This window comes from Vulpes vulpes, chromosome 2 (assembly GCF_048418805.1).
Source record: "Vulpes vulpes isolate BD-2025 chromosome 2, VulVul3, whole genome shotgun sequence".
NCBI classification, from domain to species: Eukaryota; Metazoa; Chordata; class Mammalia; order Carnivora; family Canidae; genus Vulpes; species Vulpes vulpes.
Genome location: NC_132781.1, coordinates 136658821 through 136681978, shown reverse-complemented (window position 1 = coordinate 136681978; position 23158 = coordinate 136658821).

Here is a 23158-nt window from a genome sequence, read left to right as displayed (position 1 = left end):
CTGCTCCTCTCTCTCTTATAGTTAAGAGCAAACAATGCAAGGGAGGATTTATACCATGTCTGAAAATGCCCCAAACGCAATCGCTGTCTATAGGATTACTGGCGTGGACAACCCAGACTCTGACACGGATCCCACATGGAACCTATCTGAGGCAGCTGCTTTTATGGACTACAGGGTAGTAATTGAGGTTAATTGCCACTGAAAGACACATACCGTATGATCTTTTTATGTCTGTTTAGTGAGATGGTTCCAGCGTCAAGATCTTTTCCCAGGGGCACCACAGTGATGTGCTCTCACAGTTTATGTGCTCCTTACATTTATGGGTTATGCACAAGCTAATGGGGCTAATTGTTACTGCTCCAGTGGCGGCCCCTTTCACATTTTCTCCTACCTCCTGCCCAAGTGTCAAACCCGTTGTCTTATTGTGCTTTGGTTTTGTAATCTTCACCTTTTAACTACAGTTTGAAAGAAAGACCAAAAAAAAAAAAAAAGTTAGCATGAGTGGAGGTTGGCAGCCTTGACTGTTGCTCTCTGCTCAAGAGAGATTTTTGTTTTTCGAGTCTTAGAATAAAATGATTTAAGAAAAAGAATCCTCAGCGCTCAGGCTCTGCCTTCTAGCTTCAAAGCCTTTTACAAGCTGCAATTCATTAAGGGCAATAATCATTTGAGGCCAGTGGACCGACCTCTGCAGGGAGAGGGGCCAAGCCCTTCCACCCCACCCTCTTTCCCTTTGTGTTCCCAGCCACAGAGAGCAGGAGGGGTGGAATAATGGTGCTCCCACCAGGCAGGCCGCCCGTGGCCCTCGGCCGAGGCCTGCGTTTCTTCCCTTCCTTGCCAGGGCTCCACGCTCCACTTAGCCATTGGGTACAGGCTCTTTTCTCCTCAGGCTGCATATGTCTGCTTTTCACAAAATCGTCTGCCCACATTTTGCTTTCCTTTAGACAAATGAAGAATTCCCTAGCCACAGCGCCCAACCAAGCCTAACAGTTGCCCCGTGGGATGGATTCCTCCCGCATGGCCACTCAAGGGCAGAGAAGCAAGAAGTCGCATGCCTCACTGTCACCAAGAGAGAGTCAGTGTGGCCCCCACAACCTGCAGGGTCCATTGTCCCGCATGTGGCGCTGCCATCCTAGCCAGATCTGGTTATCCCTTGGCAGTTTCCCACAGTTTCCCAACCGCTACCGACAAATGGTGACCTCTACAGAGAGGGTGTGAGCGTAGCTGACTGTGGTTCTTGGTATTGGGGTCACTGAAATGAGAAGTGTGTGGTCTATGGAGGTCCCATGGGTCATTCCAAGTTTGGGAGACCCATTTCTTTCGCCTTCTGTTCTTCTACGTGTACCCCACCCAGACCCTTTCTTGGAGAGGGGGAAAAAATAATAAAGCACCCACAAAAAAAAAAAAAAAGCACCCACAAGGCCCAACTACAGCATATTAAATTTCCTAAGAAAATACTAATTTTTATCATTCTTTCTTTCCAGTTGCCTTTGCTCCCCCCATTTCTGCCCACTAGTTTAAGGGGGGAAATAAAGATAATACCCCCTTGAAACACTACATTAATTATTCCAGAGTAAGAAGGTAGATTTGGTCTACTTTTAACAGCTGATCAACTCCTAATGGTACTGAAAACCACGCATTTCATCCACACAACAACCTTAAAAGCAGAAACTGGTGCCAAGACCTTCACGGCCAGAATTCATGTGGATGAAAGTTGAGGAACTGTGCCCGAAGCCCATCCTACCACCTTCCTTTCTTCATGCTCTCTACCTCTCACCCCACCTCTCTGCTTTTCTGAGAGTCCGCCTCCAAGGCATGGGTTATCTCCAGTGCTCTCTCCTCCTGCCCAAAGATTTATACCCTGCCCCACGTTAAGCCCCCACACACTCCCAGCCACTCCATGAGGCTTTTCTATCTGCTCCAGCCCAAGTGGATCTCACTTTTCTTTGAATTGTTAAAATGTTCATTCTCACCGATGTTCAAAATTATAATTCTGAACTTGGGAAGAGCCTTAAAGTCCAACCCTCTCCATTTACAAAATGGAAAATTGAGTCATGGCAAGCAGAAGTGACTTTGCCTTATGTCACAGCTAGTTTGTATCAGGGCAAGAGAAGAATCCAAGTCTCCTGACAGTGATCTGCCTTATAACCCCCCCCCCTCAAAGAATGCCAGAGACAGGGATGCCTGGCGATCACCAAGGGCATCATTTAATCTCCCTGAAAAGTAATTCAGGCAAAAGGGCCACCGCTTTGACTAGAATTCATTTTATTCTACTGTGAATCAGACACTTGCCTCCAACGACGCTGGATATCACCTTGCTCTGAGCATCTCCAGCAACTTCTGTCACTTGCTGTTTATTTTCCCCAATTCTCCCCAGTTCTGCACTTCCCTGCTCAGGTCACTAGCTGGACACGGAGCACACAGATGTGTTTACTAACACATTCAGAGTTGAAAACGATCATTTTATAGTGATGCTAATTGGCATCAATATGTCCGTGAAGACGTGCTGTACGACAGGACTTAGGAGGAGGAGGAGGTCCAGATGTCTGAGAATATACTTGTGTGGATCTTTTTCTTTTTAAACAATTTAAGATTTACAAAAAAGCTTCACAAAGAACTTTTTCCTTGAACTTTTTGAGAGTAAGTGGCTGACTGTGGTTCATGATGCACCATAACCCCTAAATACTCTAGTGTGTAACTCCTACTAAAGAAGATGTTTTCCTACATAACTATAAGCATCAAAATCCAGATATTCACACTGATACATTACTAGTATCTAATTCGCAGACCCCATTTGAGTTTTACCAACTGTCCCCCAAATATTCTTTATGACAAAAGTATCCAATCCAGGATCATACTTAGGTTTAGTGGCCATGTCTTTTAATCCCCATCAATTTAGAGCAATTCTACAGTCTTTCTTTGATTTTTGTGACTTCTAATACTTTTGAAAGTATTACAGGCCAATTATTTATAGAAAATTCTTCAATTTGGGTTTGCCTGCTATTTCTTCATGATTAGATTAGAGTATGTGTTTTGGGCAGAAATATCACAGAATTGATGCTCTCATTGTATCTTATCAGGTGGTACATAAATTTGTTCAGTTAACATCTTACTAACAGAATAACACAACATCAAAATATGTAACACTTACGAAACTAGAACTTCTGAGAGAATTTACAGAAGCAAACAATAGGGAAAGACTTTAACGAAATCCTCTTTGTTTTTGATAGATCAAGGGGCAAAAAACTAAGGGAGAAGAAAGAAAACTGTAGAAACATCATTGATCTGGCTGTCTCATTTTCTATATATTGACTTCTGAACCCTATAAATAGATAAATATTTTTCCTTATATTTTTCTCCATAATTGACATGCTTTGAGTCACAGAGAAAATAGCACTGTTTCCCAAATAAGATAGTTTATATTTTATTTTAATAATAAAAGTATAAAACCTTTAACTATTTTAGTATTCACGTATGCTTTTAGAAACTACTCTTGGGGAAAAAAAGAAATTACTCTTGGGACAGAGAAAAATCACAACCACGATTCAAGAATACATAGAAAATAGTAATAATGAGAACATCATATTTTATAATCTGAAGAGATTCAATGTAATCAGAAGCATATTTGTAACATTAAATGTATTTTTAAAGAAAGTTTAAAAATGTACTAAAAATTTACTGAAGACATTATAAAAAAAGCCAAAATACCAAAAACAAAACAAAACAAAAAACAAAAAACAACAAAAAAAAACGGAAAAGGACTCATTAAAGAAGAAGCAAAAACTAATAAGCTGATACTGGAAGAAAAGAAAAACTTTGATAAGTACATAGAAGGGCTGCATAAATCTATGATCACTGAAGTAGAGTGGTATTGTTTCAGAATTGTACAGATGAATCAGGGAAATTATATAAAGTACCAGCAGCAGAGTTCATGTTATAAGTATTCCTTATCCCAAGAAGGTGGCATTTTATATCAATGAAGGATGACTCATTATTCAATAAATGGAGCTGGGAAAATAGTTTAGGAAAGGAAATTAGATTTCCTACCTTATTCCATGGAGCCTTAAAATACAAATAGATTAAAGAGTTATTTGTGACATTAAAAAATTATTTCTAGGAATGCCTGGGTGGCTTAGTGGTTGAGTGTCTGCCTTTGGCTCAGGTCATGATTCCGGGGTCCTGGGATTAAGCCCCACAGCAGGCTCCCTGTGGGGACCTTGCTTCTCCCTCTGCCTGTGTCTCTGCCTCTTTCTGTGTCTCTCATGAATAAATAAAGAAAATCTTTAAAAAATATATTTCAAAATACTAGAGGGGAAAAGATGACTCTTAAATCCTACATTGGAAACCATCTTCCTAAGAAGCATCAAGTATACATGGTAGCATCAAGACACTCTAAAGGAAAAAGATTAATACATTTAATTAAAGTTAAATGCCCAATTAACAAAGTATTTGCATTATATAAAACAAACGGAAGATATCCTGATATATAAATAACTCTAATAGAGCAGTTAAAAATAGGAAGACCTCATTTATTGGTGATTTGTATCTATATATTTCATCAATAAATACATTTTTCTAAAAAGCCAAGCTACACTAATAGGCAAAAAGATTCAATTAAAGTCATGAGATAGAACTACATGCCTTTCAGTTTGACGAAGATTAACGAAGATACAGTCTACCCAATGTTAGACTGTAAAAAATAAATCTCATATACTACTGATACAAATATAATTTAGAACATTCTTACTGGAGGGAAATATTGCAGCATGTATAAAAAAATTTAACATGCATATTCCACTTCTAGAAATGTATTTTAAAGATACAACTATGAAAGTGAGCAAAGACTTATGTTAAAATTAGAGACAAGAGACAACCCACGGGCACCTGGGTGGCTCAGTCAGCCAAGCATCCAACTCTTGATCTTGGCTCAGGTCTTGATCTCAAAGTTATGAGTTCAAGACCCACACTGGGCTCCACGCCTGGCATGGAGCTTACTTAAAAAGGAAAAGAATTAGAGACCCCCTAAATGTCCAACTATAGGGGTTTGATTGAGTAAATTATGGTACACAACAAAAATGGAATAATATTCAGCTATTAAAATCATTTTGTAGAAAATATGTAACACTGAGTGAAAAAAGCAGGGTATAATAGACTGGATTCCTCTTTTAAAGTATTTATATATATATTATTTATAATTTATATATAAATTGCTATTAGTGATATATACTATATAGTATAGCAATTTATATATAAATTATAAATAATATATATAATTTCTTTATATATAAGAAAAAAATAGATGAATTTATACCAAAATATTAAGACATTAACAACAGTTATCCCTATTTGAATGACTTTGGTTTTTCAATTGGTGATCATTGTCTTTTCCATGCTCGTTATAGTGAGCATGGATATTTTTAGAAGCCAGAAAAAAAATCTACTATTTAAAAAAAATTATTTGAGCCCTGTAATGACAGTTACTAAATTTTTTTTTTTCCCGAAGACTGCTGGCAATGAACTTGGCTCACAACCAAAACCAGGTCTACTCAGGTTTCCTTCTCCTCCCCCATCACTGCCCATCTACTCCTCCTCCCGTGCCTTGCATCCCCAGAGCACTCCTCTGTACACTTTGCACACAAACAGCTCCTTCTGTGAGCCCTTTCCCAGGTTCCTACAATAATGAAAGGCCTGGAAGCCCCATCAGGCTTTGGGCTTTGACAGCAACTCCCATCTTCTGCCCTAGACCCCTAGGCAGCATATGCTCCAGCAGATTCTCATCCCTGCATGAGTCTCCTGAGCCTCAGCCAGCCCCAACACAATGGGAACATCACAGCTTCTGTGGAAAGGAAGCCAAGCCGAGAGCCCAGCATGGTCAGAACAAAGTGTCCAAGCTACAGAGCAGAGTGCAGCCTGTGGCGACTGCTGTCAGTATCTGTGTGTCCAGGGCTGACAACAGAGCCCCATGGAACGGCAGTGACTAACCAGAGCATCTGAGGCCAGCCCGGGATGATTTGTTCACAACCAGACAAGAGTCTTACTGCAATAATTGAACTTAATTATCCAGAACAAAACTAAGAAGGCATTGCCACTGTCCCTCCGTGCACATGGCCTGGATGGGCCTGGCTCCTCTGGACTTCTATAAGTAAAGAAGAAGAAGACACGAACAGTAGGTAGAGTGGCTTCCTGGCTACAAGGCAGTCTATTTTGGAGTCTTCCATTAGCCTCTAAGTCTCTTCCCAACTAGCTTCTGTCAACTAAAATAATTTCTAGACACCTTAACACAGTCACTCTGTAGCAGTCCCTATGAGTGGATTTGCTGCCTTCTCCTCGGGGGGCACGTGAGCAGGTGCATTCTGAGGAATGAGTGTGATGGTGAAGGCATTTTCTAAGTGAACAGATCTAGGAGGAGACCATGCACGATGAGGGGCCACTGCAGGGCTCTGGGGTCAATAGGAAAGAGGGAAAAACAAAAAGAGGGGGTGCCTAAAGTAGGGTAAGGAGATTCAGAGACACAGTTTTTCTGACTTTTTGTCTGAGGCCAGCCATGGGTTTGGAATTTCTGGCAGTCCTCAGTGCTTTCCTTAGTGGGGTGGTACAGGGGGGAAAATAGGGGGCTTCTTGTTTGATGTGAGTTGGGCTCAGGGTAGTGCTATTCAACTGAGTTCCCTCCAATTCTTGTTCTGCATTTTAGGTAATAGTCATTATAAGCTTGATTTTTCCAAAGGAAATTTAATATAAAATCCATATGGATTTAAACATTTTGAAGAGTCAATTCATTTTCACACATTTAGATCCAGAGTTTTTGCTTCAGTGGCAAGCACTCACCTGTGCCTTGATTAAGGCCTTTCCGTCTCTTTTGTTACTCATCAAAACTTATCTATCCAATATCCTAGCTCTCTGAAAGCCTCCTTTTTCAGGGAGTGGAGGATGAAGAGTGACTGGTATGACCAAGAATCAACATTATTGAACATTCCTAGGTGCCAGTAATGTACTGGCCTGCATACATTGTAATATGTTCCTGATTGCGGAAGTCCTATTATTTTCACCTAACCTATTGGGTCAAGGAAGAGACTTAGACCATAACATTGGGTGATATGGAACTCATTTCATTTATAGATACAGTGCTCAAACTAATTCTAGCTCATACCTACCGTCCAAGTCTCAAGGATCCCAGTCTTCTCCAGACAAGGCACGTGAAGAGCCACGGCCACATCTTCTCATCATCTTTTCTCTAAGAAAAGCCATTTTATTCTGTATCATCAGCTTCTGTAGCTTCAGTGAACTTCTCCCATTGGTATATGAGGAGCTTAGGAAACAGTGTTCCCTTTGAGGAAGCAATTTCAATAACTCATGATTCAGTAAAGGAGACTTCTCAGAAACATCTCCTATCAATGGACTTCAATAATGTACAAATGTCTTCCTTATCCCTTGCATGTTGCTCTAAGTTATAAGCATAATAATCATAAACAAGACTTGCTATATTGTTGCCACTTTCAACAGTATTTGTGATGATATATCCATTGTAAAAAAAAATCACGGAAGTTGGTTGTCTTTTCCTAGAATAATAACAGATCCTTGACATATAAGAAACTAGGAAAAGGATGGAAAAAAGGAAAACTAGAAGCTTAGAGTCTCCCCCAACTACTCTTCTTGTTTTTGCCCATTTTCTTTTTCTTAGGAAAATGGGGAGGTGTTTCTTTTTTTTATAAATTATAGCTTTTTAGAGATATCTCCACTAAAAAATAAACAGAGCCTCTTACTAAATTGTTCCATGTCTATATTCTTCGAAGAGTTTGGGCAAAAGGGAGAAAGAAGTATTTTCCCTAACTGACCACCTGGCTCTGCTATCCCATCCCCTGTACCTCTCCCTGTCTTGAGAGCTTCCTTACTTAATTCAAGTCTTATATTTGCTTTGGGATTTCATTTAATATAGTGGGTCTTCTCTGCATGAGAATCATTTCAGTCCCACAGATAGCTCTGGTTCTGGGTTCACCTTTCATGCAAGCCATTTCTTAGGTCACCTCATTTCTCCCATTTCTGTCTGGGGAAGGAATTGTTAAAAAAAAAATGAGTTCAATGTCTTATGTCCAATCAAAATGATTCTCTTTAGACAATCAGTATTTCAGAATAATCTAAATCAGTACTAACCACTGGCATAAGGATACATGTAAAGACACAACTAAATTGAAAGAAATAAATCCTTATATTTATGGTCAATTGATTTTTTACAATGGTGTCAAGGAAATTCAGTGGGGAAACAATCGTCTTTTTAATACAGGATGCTAGGAAACTTGTGTATTGACGTATAAAGGGTGAACTCAGACCTCACATTATACACAGAAATTAACTTAAGATGGATCAGAGACCTAAATGTAAAAGTTAAAATATCAAACATTTAGAAGAAAACAAGAGAAAAATCTTGATCTTCAGGAACTTGGGTTAGCAAAAACTTCTTAGATAAAACACCAAAAGCATGATCTAAAAAAGAAGAAAAAAATGATAAATTGGACTTCATCGAAATTCAATATTTTTGTGCCTCAAAAGACATCAAGACAATGAAACTAAGCCACAGAATGGGAGAAAATATTTTTGGAAATTACATAACTGATAAAGGGCTTATATCCAGAATATACAAAAAAAAAAAACTCTTAAAATTCAGTAACAAAAACACTAAGAACTCAATTAAAAATGGACCAAAGACATAAATAAACATTTCACAAAAAAAGATATTGAATGGCTAATAAGCACACAAAAAGATGGTCCACATTATTAGTCACTAGAGAAGTGCAAATCAAAACCACACTGAGATATCATATTATACCCACTAGGATGGCTGTCAAAAAGACAGATAATAGGAAATGTTGTCCAGCATGTTGAGAAATAGAAACACTCACAAAATGCTGCTGGTGGGAATGTAAAATGGTATAGATGCTTCAAAAAAAATGTTTGACAGTTTCTTAAAAGTTAAACATAAATTTACCATATGACCCAGCAATTCCAGACCTATATATGTAACCAAGAGAAAGGACAACATATGTCTACACAAAGATTTGCACGATTCATGGTAAACATTATTCATAATCACCTAAAAGTGAACATAACCCAATGTCCACAAATTGGTGAATACATAAACACAAGGTGGTCTATACAACAATGGAATATTCTCAGCAACAAAAAGGAATGTAATATAGAAACATGCTTAAACATTAATAAATCTCAACAACATTATTTTGAATGAAATGAAAGAAGCCAGACACAAAAGATTATATGCTGAATAAGTCCATGTATATGAAATGTCTAGAAAAGACAAATCTACAGAAACAGAAAGTAGATTAACGGTGCTTACAGCTAGGGTTAGAAGCAGGATTAATTGTAAATGGATACGAGAGATCTTATTGGAATGATGAAGTGTTTTAAAATGATTAGTGAGCTGTTGTACCACACATTGTGGTATTGTGCTGTTGTGATTATTGTGCTGTTGTGCTCAGTAAATCTACAAAAAAAAAAAAAAAGAAAAAGAAAAAGAAATCACAGAATCATATACCTAAAATGAGTGAATTTCATGATATGTAAAGTCTATCTCAATAAGGTCAGTCACAACCAAAATAAATGCAATGAAAGAAAATTGTAAAGCTCAATTTTCAATCTCAGTTTCAAATATTTTCTAATCCTTATCAACCCTGGGGGCGGGGGAGCGGGAGATTGGAAAAGTGAACTGTTCTTTAACCGGAAAAAAAAAAAAGAGAGAGAGAGAGAGAATTTCTTTTCTGGAAGCATACGATGACCCATTAACAAAAATCAAGTTCAAACTAACCTAGCCATAATCAAAGAGAATGCTAGTTTTCTTCTGTGCTTTTTCTCTGTAGAAGGTATCCCATCTCAATAAGAATCAGTCCTGAATCTCCTATTCTTAAGTTACATATTAAAGCAATCACCCATATCTTCCCCAAAGATCTGTTCCAAACAAAAGGAAAAGAAGAAAGGAAAGAAGTGGGGAAAGAGAAGGGAGGAAGGGAGGGAGGGAGGGAGGGAGGGAGGAGGGAAAGCTAACAGGCTTAGAAGAGACAAAGCGTTTGAGATTTGAAGAACCTCGAGCCAAACTCCAAAGTTAGACAGATGTCACAAAGTTGGTGAACCAATTTCCCACAGCTCCAACTCCGGGGGCCAGTTTTCAGGAAGAAGAACCCACTGCCACTCCATCCTTTAGCACACGTGCTCCCTTACACCCTATTCCCAAATGAAAACAAAACATACGCGTCATAACCACAGGACGGCAAGCAAAAGCTCAGCTACCCCCCTCCTCCACTACCAGGCCCATTAGCCATAGGAGCCAGCAAAGTGATGGAGCGCCCTCTCCTCTGAGGGCCAGGGACATCCGCCAACTACTCCCCACGTAGGGAAGCCCCCAGGCCCCAGGAGAATGCAGCCTGTCCTCGGCCTTCAGTGCTGAAACCCAGAGTCAGCTTCATTCTTCACAGGGTGCTGTGATCTCTAACAATCCTGTTCTTTTTTTTTTTTTCTTCCTTTTGAGAGGGTGCTGATCATCAGTCAGGATTCTTCTAAAGAAGAAATATGTATTGTGACGTTTCAGAACACGTACACTGCAGAACCAAAAGCTGTGGCCTGTTCCGCCCGGGGTTAGCCCTGAAATGACCACCAAGGTATGCGTGTGTTAAACTTCTTGTCCACACCCTGCCAGCGTCCTCATCGACACTCCTTCCCATCGGATTCAACTAGAGGAAGAATTCCAGCTGGGCAGGACCTGAAGAGCTATGATGCTGGGAACATGACATGGACCTAATTCTCTTTTAAGACCTGGGAACTTCGGGTAGGTAGGCTGGGGAGAAGGGTGTGAGAAACGAACCTCCTCCCGACACAAAGAAGCAGTTCTGGTAACTGTTTATTTTACCCACAAAAGCCCTGCATGTCTATCGGACAAAAGGTGGTTTGTTCCTTTCCAGACTCAGTGATACTGTGGAATTGGCTGAGGTGGTTCCAAAAGGTGTTTGGCCAGTGCAAATGTATGAGCTTGGAAAAGGGCTTGCCAAATCCTGTTAAGGTTTATAGAAGTCAAGAAGCCATGGCATTCCAGCTCTGGTCGTATTTCTCAAGTTCGGCTTAAGTTTTGTGCTTGCAGTTGACTGGCTTTTTGTATTTTGATTTTCATTAACACAGAAGGCTTGCTGTTGGCAATAAGGCCTTGGAACGTCCTTGCTGGAGCTTAACATTTCAGCACATTTCGCATTGCCTAATGATGGGAGTTGTGGTTTGCCAGGAAGGGACTGTTAACGCTTTCCTCCTAGAACTGGGTAGAACTCTCCCCATGCAAACCTCAGCTAGTTCAAACAGAGCTTCTGTAATGGCAAAGGGAGAGAAAAGCTGCTATAAATACTTTTATAGGCTGCATAGGTGATTTACAACCCGCTTTATTAATCCTATAAAAAAGGCACAGCTGAACGCCTTTAAGTTACATGCATACAGATGACTAATTAAATACACAGTTAAAAGTCTTGACCTAGCACAATTCTGACCATTAAAGAAATAAGTCTTGAATTCCCCTCTAGGCAAAAGTTTTTGGATGAATTTGTGGGTGGAAGAGGGTAGGAGGGAGGTGGAGAGGGAAGGTCGACATCGTTGATGATGGCAGGTGAGAGAGCAGAGGGGGAAATGGGGTTTCTGCTGGTTCATGTTTACCCACTCTTCACTATACTTACCAAAGACAACATGGGACTGTAGGGCTGCCCCACACTGCCAAAGGCTGCTTCCCCTGATCTCTGACAATGACTGGGCCATGGTTAGGTTGAGTGGGATGAATTAAATTGCCTTTGGACACAGAAAGAATAGTAGAATCCTAACATTCAGGTTGGGAGGGATCCTATTAGCAGCCTCTCTCGGCCAACTGGCTTATTATCTCAGAAACTGAGATTCTGGGAAGAGAGAGGACTTTTTTCAGTTATAGGACTGATAAATGGCAAACCCAGGCTGAAGATCCAGAAGCCACCACAAGAACGTTCACTTTCCTGACACACCATTCATTCCTCGGGCTGTGTTGCTGGGAGGCACAACTTATTTTGGTAGGGGTGCAAGGGTGGGGGATTAGTGGAAGGCAAGTCAGGTAGGATATAATTCCAAAACTCAAAATGTTTGCCAAACCATTTATCAGAAACATAAAAGGCCCTTTCAGTTTTATGGTTCTTGGAAGGGATTGGAAGACAAGGGAGTGGCCTCTCCCATCAGAGGACAAGCCCCAACAATTCTCCCATCAGCTAAGTGGGGTTTTCTTTGTTGGTTGGTCCTCTCACAAAGTCGGGCTCTGTAAAAAAAAAAAAAAAAAAAAAAAAAATTAGAAGTTTCTAAATCAGGCTATGAAACTGTTGCATGAGAACACTAGGCCAATGGGTCAGGAAAACTACATAGCATGCCCGAGGGGCCACTGAAGGCAGCCAGTTTATTCCTCCCGCATCTAGCAGGTGACCCAGCCAAGTCAAGGTCACCTCCACACCTGCATGCTGCCCACATAGGGACTGCAGCTGAGAACTTTTCTCCCACTCACACATCCCTAGCCTCTTTGCTTAGTTCCCGTGTGACTCTGGGCCATTTGCTCAGCTCCAAAATGGAAGACAAGCTTTCTTCCCTTTTTATATGTGAAGCACAGAGGCTTTTGCCTCCGCCTACAAACATTGCTCCCATTGCCCTCATTGTCTTTCCTTTATCTTCCACCCCGTTCACGAGTTAATTCCTACCTGTTAGTCAGGTTTCAGGTCAGAAGTCACTCCCAAATCAGAGGAGTCTTTCTGGATCCTAAGAATAGGATCTGCTCCCACAAGAGGCTATGCGTACCCTTGTTGTAGAAGCCATTCGTCACACTCTCAGAATCGTCTAGGTTTAGGGTGGTTCCAGCTAGACTACAGGCTCCAGGAAGGCAGGAGCTGTCTTGTCTTATTCACTGTCATATGTCTGACATACAAGATGGTGCCTGGCATATAGAGGGATGCTGTACAACAAACACTTGTTAAATCACCCAATGTCCCTCTTCCCCCTCACCATTTCTTCATTGCCTTTCATCTCAGAAAACAGTTTTATAGAATATGCTTTTCTTCATTTCAAATTTTAAAAATATTGTACTCTAGATGCAGGCATATGAAAGAATATGATTGAATATGGGGATTGGATTAGTTTCCCAGGACTGACATAACAAAGTATGGCTTGTAAACGCCTGTCTTCATGTTCACATGGCATTTTCTCTGTATGTCTCCAAATTTCCCTCTTTTTAAAGGACACCAGTCATTGAATTAAGGGCCCTTCCTAATGAACCCATTTTTAACTTGATTACATCTGTAAAAACCATATCTCCAAATAGGGCCACATTCTGAGGTACTGGGATTTAGGACTTCAACATATGGATTTGGGGGGGATAACAGGGATAGTGGAAGTCACTGCAGCTATAGCTGGCCACTTAAAAGCCAAAAATCACAATAAAAATAAAAACACTTCCATTTTCTCTGCTGATTGGATATGGTCACTTTTTGGTAGGGCTTGGAAAGCCAGGCTGGGCAGCATAGTCTAGGGATAGAATCTTTTCCAAACTGGAGCATTCCAATCTTCAAGACCCTCCACTGTAGTGTTCAACCATGATGCAGGTGTTGTTTATTTCTGTTGTTTATTCATTTGTTTTGTTTTTTAGATCCCACATGTAAGTGAAATCATGCAATATTTATCCATCTCTGACTTATTTCAATTACCATAATATCTTCTAAGTCTATCCATGTTGCTTCAAATGGCAAGATCTCATCCTTTCTGATGGCGGAGTAATATTCCAGTGTGTGTGTGTGTGTGTGTGTGTACTATATCTTCTTTATCCACTTATCTATCAACAGGCACTTTGCTTCCATGTCTTGGCTATTGTAAATACTGCTACAGTAAACATAGGGATGTATGTAGCTTTATGAATTATTGTTTTTATTTCCTTTGGGTAAAAACACAGTAGTGGAATGACTGGATCATATGGTATTTCTTTTCTTTTTTTTTTTTTTTTTTTTTTTAGTATTTCTTTTTTTAATGTTTTGAGAAACCTCCACCCTGTTTTCCATGGTGGCTACACCAATCAGGTAGGACTTACTGTTGTTCTTTCCCCACCCCTCCACATTTCCATTTTATTTACGATTTCTTCCCTGCCAAATGTTTAAATACTTACATAGTCAAGTAATAAGTCTTTTCCTACTTATCTTTTACTGTTCACATGTGTTTTACCCTTAGGAGCTTCGCTGATCCCCTGGTGGCATCTTCTGTCCCCTGCCTCCCACATCAGGAGTTGTTCAATCTGACTCCTTTAGGAGCTCTGAGGAACTGCACAGGCTCCTTAACTGATTGGCTGTATTTTCTCAGGGTAGCTTTGCAATATCCCTTAATAGCACCAAACAGCACTTCTATTCATTGTGTTTATCACATTTTATGTAATTGTCTGAGTAGATGTCTATGTCTCTCATCAGGCTGATCTCCACTAAAGGTAGGGACTATGTCTTGTTCAGTGTTGTCGCCTGGAGCTTAACACAACGGCAGGCAAACAACAGGTGTTCAATTAATATCCTCTTGAATGTCATCACTGGGGCCTTTCAAACTCTCCTTTGGGTGCCCCTTGCCCTTCCAGTATCCATGTCTCACATACAAAGTTTTCTCAGATTATTCAGAGCTCAGCATCTGATAACATCATCAGCCCACTGGTCACACAGTATGAAGATGATTGAGTGTGACTCCACTCCAAAAATAGTTTTATTAGTAAAAAGGAGCTAAGGATTGAATACATCAGAGTCTCTCAAATTCTATCCGTAGGCCTACTTTTTCTATGTATGAACCTGAACCAGATTAAGTGACTCTATCACCCAACACCTTGGCCGCTTCTTTAACTAATCTCTGTCAATGGTTCCTTCTCTGAGTCACACAGCCAACAAACACTGCAATTTTAGTGGCTTACATTTTGCTGTTACTGTTTTTAGGGTGGGAAGCTTGATCCCTATTGAGAAATGGATCTGTAGAAAGAATTTTAGACACCTTTCTATGTGGCCACTGAATAGAATAATGGGATCCTATCTCTCAGAGTACACATGTGGCAACTACCACTTCAGCCTACTCATTCTTCCTCCTCCACAGACCCCCGCTGAGCAAAGAGAAGACACATGCTTGCTGAACTGCCGTAAACCTAGAAATCAAATGCAATGCTTTTCTTCAAGAAAAATAACCTTCCTTCATGTTTCTTATTTCCACCTTAGCAAAATTAGGCTGCTACTCAGGAACTGGGCAAGCATGCAAAGGGAGAGAATGAGAAGAATGAAGGGGGATGCGTTTGTCAAATCCAGCACAAGTTTGCTTTTGGATTTGCTATGAAAGTGATTCATTTGGTAAACAATATAGCTGCTGTAGGAGGCAGTCCTGTCAGATTTGATGGATGGCTGTGTATCTCTGGATCTTCTGCAGTTGTCAGGACAGACAGGCTTTGGGGCCAAGCAACCATATCAAATACATCTTGAGTCAATAAGAAATATGAGAAGTCTTCCTACAACTGATAAAAAAATAAGGCAAAGTTTTCTGAATACTAGAACTCTGGACCCACTCTTCATGCTAGCCTTTTGACCACAGTTTCACATCTAACCTATCCAAGTAATCATGCTTTGCGAGGGAGAGCTCTGCAGAGTCATTCTCCCTTTCACAGGGCAAGACCAAACTCAGTTGCTCCCCAAATAGGAAGACCTTGCTAGGGGGATGGCTAAGTGATGGCCATTATGCAGAAAGACTGAATTTCTGGTAAATGTGAGCTTAAGAGGATAAATCAGTGAATTGGATAATGACCCTTCCCCTTTCTTAGCCCCACTCCTCATTACTAGCTGAAGGACCACCAATAAGACAGCCCCTGGGGTCACAAGCAGTGAGAGCCAAGAATAATCATCCATGGGCTGTTGGCAGGTAAAATAACATGGCCAGTGGTAGAGCTTACTGCCATTTCCCTCCTCCACTCAGGCTTAAAGGACAGTAGATTATGCTCTAATCTGACCTCTCATAAAGCCTAAATCCTGGCCAGGAAAAGCACTAATTTTGACCGAGGGAATGTGACTGGTAGAACTCTGGGAAAGCCTTCTCCATCGAATACCTCTGTACACTCACTTACATCTCCTGGTCTCTCAAAGCCCTGCTATGGCACCTTTAAGACATTGAAGGAATTGTGAAACACAATCATAAAAGGGTGAAATTAAGCCATTTCTCACAAGACATTTCTAAAGAAACGTGATTCTGGTGCCCACCAGCAAGCAATGTATGAGTAATTCCTTGCTCTACATTTTAAATGTTTTTATTTGACTAATGTCAAAATCAAAGTCTTTCCAATAGTCTCTTTAAGCACCCAAAGAAGCAATAACAGAAAGGGAAGCCCTTGTCCTGTTTGAGTTGCATGGTTTATGCCCCGTGCCCTTCCTCCCCCACCGTTTAGCTCTCTCTGCCCACACTCACTTTGATTCTGCAGACTGCTTTTGTGTTTTTCCTTCCTCTGAGTACCTTCCAAATCACTTATCAACATCAGCTGCAATTCCTTTGTGTCTTGTTCCGATCATAATCTCCTAATCCTCCCCAGACGCCATGCCAAGAGCAGTAGTGCAGCCGGGCCTGCAACCACAGCTCATGACTCAGCACCTCGGACAGAAGAGCAGGGCCTTTGGCCCCAGGGACCTATGCCAGCACTAGTCACTCACTCTTTCCAGACCCAAGGGACAACTCTGTCTGCATTCCTATTTTGCCAGGAGTAACACAGAACTGTGCAAGGGCAGAGAGTACAGGCCTGAAGTGAATAAGGTTGGAACAGGAGCCTGCTGACAGGAGAGTCTACACAAAGCCAGATGCACCCTTAGCACTAGGAGTTCACCATTTGGGCCAGGCCTTTCCTTGATCACAAGTTTAACAATGCTAGCTATCATTTATGGAGTATTTTTTAAAATTTACATTCAATTGCATTTATGGGGTAGTTGATGTGGGCCAGGGACTTTTCAAATACACTTTCCGTGCATTAGCTCCTGAAATACTCATAGCCACACACAAAAGAAAGTTCTATTCTTTCCTCTATTCTTCAAGTGAGGGATATGAAGCCTGAAATCACAAAGGGATTTAAGCCTGAGCAGCCAACTTCAGAGTCCATACATTTAACCACATTATTCCTTTTCAGTTGAGAAGAATTTTGTAGCTCCAGGTTCTATAAAACTTAGGAGAGAGTTCTGTGTTCCTTTCCTACTAATTCAGACCCAAATCATTTGCATGCCAAGGAGGAGGGCCCATATGGGGTGGGAAGCATGTCACAGGCAACAGCTGTGCTGCCTATTAATGAACCTTTGGTTCTTGTCTTAAGAGTCAAGTGACAGGGCCTTGTCCACATAAACCAACATCTTCTGTCAATTTACAAATTCCATGATGGAAAAGGACAAGCAAAAAGTTGCTGCCTATCCAAAAATGTTTGAGAGGATATGGTATGCAGCAAGCTTCAGACAAGGGACGCAGCAAGCATGGCTCTCATCCACCTGCTCGTGGCCCTGTGGCATACCACAAAATAGCAAGGACACAGTGCACTTCATGGTATGCCACAGCCTCAAATGCATATTTGTCACATACCATTCACTCCGGCAACATGCATTCCACATACTCCAGAATTCTGCAACTCATGCTGTTTTGCCTTCTGATGCAACAGCTTGCTGACAGTAAATACTTCTTGATAGAGGACCTCTGCTCCCAAGCTGAGTGTTATTTGACTAATGTGTTAGATTCCTTCCCCCCACACACACACTTTAAGCCACACCTCCATAATCTTCACACACCCTGGCCTGCATAGCCTGCAAAAAATTCCATTCTGTCCCAAAGAGGACTGCATTCTACATGATTCCTTGTCTCTTCAACCCAAGTTTGTCATGGGACCTCTTGACACTTAGGGCTGCCAAGAACAACTTGGAATTCTTGCAATCAACATATTCTATGCTCCTCCTGGCCCTGACACTAGGGGAGCCCCACCTTTCCTGAGCACATTCCATTCCTACTCATACCACTCACCCTGGTCTCCTTTATTCCCTCATTGGGTGGTGCCACTCAAGTTTGCAAGCTTTTCTTTTCCCTTAGGCAAGGGATTTGTATGTGACAGTTATGTCAGCTTGATATGGTTGGGCAAGATGTTAGTATACAACAATCAGGAGACTGTGGCTTCCAGTTCTGATTCTTGTGCTAAGAACAAAGCCAGGTGCCAGTTGTGTTCACAATTACTAGGTCATCAACAAACCATGTGGACATAAAATCATGTCCCTACTTTTATTACTAGGAATACCTTCAAAGTCAACTTCACCCCTCAATGCCTTATTTCACTGTTCCAAAACAACAGTTGTGTTCTATTTAAATACCCCTCCCTTGCTTTATTTTCTTCTTTCATTTCTTTTTATATATGTAGTTTTGTATGTTTCATGCACCTTCATAAACTGGTTTCAATGCCTTCTGATTATAAGTGGTAGAAGGAGTAAAGGAAGAAATTAAAGAAGAAAGGAACAAAAGAATAAAAGAAGGAGCAAAGAAAGGAAATAAGGAGGGAAGGAGGGGTGCCTGGATGGCACAGTCCATTAAGTATCCGAATCTTGGTTTTGGCTCAGGTCATGATCTTAGGGTCCTGTGATTAAGCCCGGCATCAGGCTTCTCACTCAGCATGGAGTCTGCTTGAGATTCTCTCTCTCCCTCTCCCTCTGTGCCTCCCACTCATGCTTTCTCTCTCTAAGAAAGCAAATAAAATCTATTTTAAAAATAGGAAGGAAAGGAGGGTTGATGCAAATAAAATTAAGAAATTCCCAACAGAACTCTGTCCATAGCAAATAAGCCCAGAATGCCTTAGCAAATTTAGCTTTTTCGTCTAAGCAGAGCAAGGTGCAACCAAGAGTCAGAAAGCATCTGAAATCTCATAAATAAAAAATGAATAGCTTAAATATATTCTGTGCACATCTTTACAGGTGAGTTCAACTTTCTGCTTCTCTCTTTCCTCTGTAAAATGAGATGGGGAATATGGAACTGGACACAATAATTAAAGTAAGACTGTCTCTTATAAAATATTGCCATTACAAATACAAAGTAGTGTTAATAAGGTAAGTGAAAAACTCTGTTCCAAGCAGTATGCTAATTGTTGGAAGAACATAATCATTTGTCACTATTATCAAGGCAGAACCACAGATGCTAATTTTACCTTAGAAAGTGTCCTCTGTGTTTGACAAAAAATACATGATAATTATGGAAAGGGTATAAATAGTTCAAAGCACCCCAAGAACTTTCTTTGCCTTTGGCCTGCTCAGTTCCCCTTGGAAAGAACTGATCCTGGTACACACTATTTTACATAGACTGGGCTTACTCTGCTGAGCCTCTTTACCTCTTATTTGTCTTTGATGCCTCTTAATCTTCTTGAAACTCTCTCCTTCCATTTGCTTCCACCATTCTTTGCCTATTCTCTGCCAGTCCTCTTGCTTTATTGCTGGGTCCTCTTCCCCTGTCTTAACTGTAGCCCCCTCTCTGCTTACTTTACACCCTTCTCCCTTCCACTACATCAGTATTTTCCAATGGGGCATTTGCCTGTGGCAGTTCAATGTGTGCAGCTGTCTTTTGTATTATAGAACATTTGGATTCCTTGATGCCCACTCAGTCATGCCAGTAGGGCCACCTCTGGCCCTGTCAGTGAAAAACATCCTTGCATATTTCAGGAGGTTCCCTAGAGAGGCTGCATCACTCACATATTTTGAGAATTTCTGTGCCATTTTACCATACCCAGCCCAAATATCTCCTCTATGCTTGAGACCATTGTTGACTAACTATTATTACTTGTATAATGCAGAATAATGCCAAATTTCTGTCTGAAGCAGAAACCATCTCCCACTTCCCTCAATCTGATTTTCCTCCTGAATTCCTACCTCTGTGCTTGCTTTAGCAGCACATATACTGAATTCCTATCTCAGCTGGCCACACACAATCATGAAAGCCAGAAACATAGGTATCAACTTTCACTCTGCCTTCTTCAAATCTCACATCAATTAGTCACCATGTCCTTTTAATTCTACCTCTTGAATACATTTGTCTGTCTTTCCCCCTCTATCTTCACATAATAACCATTTCTTCTATAACCCAGTGATTTTTAGACATAGGATCTTTTTCCTACTGACTGGCCATGAAAGGTCTCCCAATAAGCTGCATAATGATCAAATAAGTTTAAAGGGAATTATTGAGTAATAAACATCATATCTAAATGCATATGTATCTAAACACACATTGAGTAAAAACATGGTTCTATTCAGAATCCATGTTTCTCTAAATTCTTTTATTACTACCAAGTGAAATTCTTAGAGTAAGTGTCTTGAGGCATAATTTGTCCTATCTGAGTGAACTAAGGTCAAGAAAAGCTTGTGCACCACCATGATATTGCACCACAATGAGTTCTTAAACTCATTCTTAACTCCTATCCCATCCTTTTCCCCTCTCTCTTCTTCCTCCCAAGTTTGTTCTTCTAGAAAGTCACAGAATTATTTTCCTAAAATATTTGATGTTATCATGCTTCTGTTGAAATTTGTTCAATGTATTTTTATAACCTCAAACATATATCTTGCTCAACTATATGTGAGATTTTAGGATGTGATACCTCTTGACTTCATCTTCTCTCCCTTCCTTGGTCTCCAAATTTTATATGAAGCTCTAGTAATACCAAACTTAGAGCTGCCCAACTGTACCTTATAGTTCTGTACCTCTTTGTCTTTGTACACATGGTTCTCTTGGCCTAGAATTGCCTCCAACTGATTCAACTTATGTTTTAAAGGTATCCATTCTGAGGTATCCCTGGGTGGCTCAGCGGTTTGGCACCTGCCTTCAGCCCATGGCACGATCCTGGAGTCCCGGGATCAAGTCCCACATCAAGCTCCTTGCATGGTGCCTGCTTCTCCCTCTGCCTGTGTCTCTGCTTCTCTCTCTCTCTCTCTCTCTCTCTCATGAATAAATGAATAAAATCTTTAAGAAAAAGTATCCATTCTGGTACACTAGAAAAAACTAGAAAAAGTAGAGCAAAATAAATCCAAAGTAACCAAAAGAAAAGAGATAATGAATTAGAGCAGAAATCAATGAAACTGAAAACAGAAAATTAATAGTGAAACTCAGTAAAGCCAAAAGCTTGTTCTTTGGAAGGATCAGTAAAATTAATAAGCCTCTATCCAGACTAACTTAAAAAACAAGAGAGAAGACACAATTACTAATATCAGAAACTAAAGAAGGGCATCACTACAGATCCCATGGAAATTAAAATGATAATAAAGAAATACCACAAACAACTCTATGACCATAAATCTGATAATTTAAATGAAATGGGCCTATTCCTTGAAAGATGCCATCTGCCAAAATTCATACAAGAAAAAAACCAGACAATATAAATATAACTATATCTAGTAAAGAAGTTGAATTAATAGTTAATAACCTAAAAGAGAAAGAACCAGGTCCAGATAGGTTTACTGGTGAATTCTACCAAACATATGAAGAAAATATTATATCAATTATTTGATCTCTTTCAGATGAAAAAATTAGAAGGAATACTTCCTAACTCATTCTATGAGGTCAGCTTTACCTTAATATCAAAACTCGAAAAAGACATTACAAAAAAACTACAGACCAGTATCTTTCATGAACATAGATGCAAAAATCCTCAACAAAATATTAGCAAATCAAATCTAATAATTTATAAAAATAGTTGTATGCTATGACCAAGTGGGATTTATTTCAGGTGTGAAAGGCTGATTCAAGATTCAAAAATCAATTAATGTAATCCATCACATCAATGAGCCAAAAAAAGAATAATCATGTGATCATATCAATAGATGCAGAGAAAACATTTGACAAAATCCAGCACCCATTCATGATGGGACAAAAAAAACCTCTCAGTAAATAGGAATAGAGGGAAACTTCCTCAACCTGATACAGAATATCTCCAGAAAACCTACAGCTAAAACTATGCTTAATAGTGGGAAACTTGGGGGATGCCTGGGTGGCTCAGCTGCTGAGCGTTTGTGTTCAGCACAGGGCATGATCCTGGAGTCCTGGGATTGAGTCCCACATCGGGCTCCCTGCATGGAGTCAGCCTGTGCCTCTCTCTTTCTCTTTCTCTCTCTCTCTCTGTCCCTCATGAATAATACAATCTTCAAAAAAAAATAGTGGGAAACTTTAGGCTTTCCCACCAAGGTCAGAAACAAGACAAAAATGTTTCTTCTCAGGACACCTGGGTGGCTCAGTGGAAGGCAGACGCTCAACCACTGAGCCACCCAGGTCTGCCTTCAGCTCAGGGGTGATCCTGAGTCCCACATCGGGCTGCCTGCAGGGAGCCTGCTTCTCTCTCTGCCTATGTCTCTGCCTCTCTTTCTCTGTCTCTCATGAATAAATAAATAAAATCTTTTTTAAAAATGTTTTTTCTCATCATCCCCTTTCAGTATCATACTGGAAATCCTAGCTACTAGAAATCCTAGCTACTTCAATAAGACGAGACAAGACAAGAAAATGTGTACAGATTGCGAAGGAATAAACAGAACTACCTTTGTTCACAGATGATTGTTTATGTAGAACCAAACCAAAAAGACTAACACAAAAGTTTCTAGAACTAATAAGCAACTATAGCAAGGTTACAAAATACAAAATTAATATATAGAAGCCACTTTTCCATACACCAGCAAAGAACAAGTGGAATTTGACATTAAAAACACAATACACTTAAATTAGTACCCACCAAAACTAAATAGTTACATACAAATTTTAAAAGTATGCATGAGATCTATTTGAGGAAAACTACAAAATTCTGATGAGCTAAATAAGTGGAGACCTCCATGTCCACAGATAGGAAGACTCAATATGATCAAGATGTCAGTTCTTCCCAAGTTGACCTACAGATCTATAGATTTACTGCTGCAAACCCAATAAAAATTCTAGTATGTTATGTTGTGGATATTGGCAAACTGATGGTAAAGTTTATTTGAAGAAGCAAAAGCTACAAGATAGCCAACACAATATCAAAAGATACAAACAAAAATGGAAGACTAACACTATCTGATTTTAAGACTTAATATAAAGATACAGTAATCAAGACACCATGGTA